Here is a 1,627-nt window from a genome sequence, read left to right on the forward strand (position 1 = left end):
GTTTTGTGTGCAGCTTGTTTAAATGCCACAACCTGTTGTTTGATTTGAATCATATTATTTAATCATGATCAAATCATTTAAATTTATGTTTTAGATTAGTGAATAAGTTCACCAAATTGTTCAATCTTGGTAGAACATTATTAGATAAGATAGAATGGAATAAACTGTGGCTTAACATTCTCAAAATTTGGCCAAGGGATATATTAGATTAAGGCTAGATTGATTAGTCAATAAATACCGTTTAAGGGTGATTAATTTTTGTATTAATTTAAACTTTATTATGTTTTAAAACAAATTCATAAACGACAAAGCAAGTTTGTCGTGAAGCGCTAAGAAACCGACACCTTTGGAAATTAATCTGCTTTCCCACCCAGATCAACGGCGGGGAAGCCATTTCCCACCCCCTTCCACCATTGTGCGATAATGGTAGGGGGGTCCAAAAAGTGGCTTTCCTAATGGCGGGCCCCTCACAACATGTCATTCCCTCCTCACTTCGAACCCCACTTCCCCCCGCTCATTACCACTTACTTCTACCCCCCGCTCTGAAATTCGCTTATCTAATTCACGCGTATGTCATCCCGCCAATGATCATTCCATTTATTGTGTCTTCCATTCTCCAACAATTTCACTCCACATGTCCATATCTGTTCCATTATATCTGCCTATCCGTTTCTTCCGACCGTTACATTCTTCCTTTGGCCATAAATGAGAATTCGTCCATTCAGTAACAATTTTCCTCATAAATGGAAATATTTCTATTTAGTAACATTCTCCTTTAACGGTAATGTCTTCTCTGTTATAAATAATCCCTTCAACCTTGTTACACGATTTTCCCTGACTTTTTCTTTTATTCAGATTCACTGGTTTCCTAAGTTTGAATGTTCCTTGTTTCTGCTCTGTGGCATAGATGAAATTACCATCACAATGAAAGCTTCGTTCGGTTAGGTATTTTCATTCCTAAACCTTTTGTTATTTCTTCCTCCTAATTCTGCAAATAATGGCTCCTAAAATAAAATACCAGCCCTCTGCCAGTAAAACTTCATCACAGGAAAATCCCAAAGTCTTTGATATCCTAAACCTTGATCACATTCCCATAGTTGACCAGTTCTTCAAAATTACAGACACAAAGTTGCTAATTCAACATGTTCGAATTGCACCATTAGTTAAAGAAGACTTACCAGGACTCTCAAGATGAAATCAACTTATGGGAATCTTTATTACCCATGTACATGTTTCCTCAGATCCATATATTTCCTTACTTAGTCATGTTGTGTCAATCTAAGTACAATTCCCTATAGAGAACTATGGTAGCTCAAAATGGAGACATTCTGATATCCATCACCCCCAAAACTATCAATAAGATGCTTCTTATCCCTAAAAATAATTCCCTTAGATTTTTCTCCACTGTTGCCTTAATGGATCTATACCATAAAATCACTTTCCCTCAAAGAGCTCAAATTTATGAGATCTGTTGTAGCATTTTTTGGCTTTGATAAGTTAGAATAAATTAGACAAAAAATGAAAATATATTTACAAAATGTTAAGATAGGATGTGGACAAAAATAATATTGAATAAAAAATGTTAGGAAAATATTTTGATAATCATGTCCATATCAAAGAAATGTTA

Source organism: Pinus tabuliformis, chromosome 6 (genome assembly GCF_031772625.1).
Source record: "Pinus tabuliformis cultivar Carrire ecotype Pingquan chromosome 6, CPIR1, whole genome shotgun sequence".
NCBI classification, from domain to species: domain Eukaryota; kingdom Viridiplantae; phylum Streptophyta; class Pinopsida; order Pinales; family Pinaceae; genus Pinus; species Pinus tabuliformis.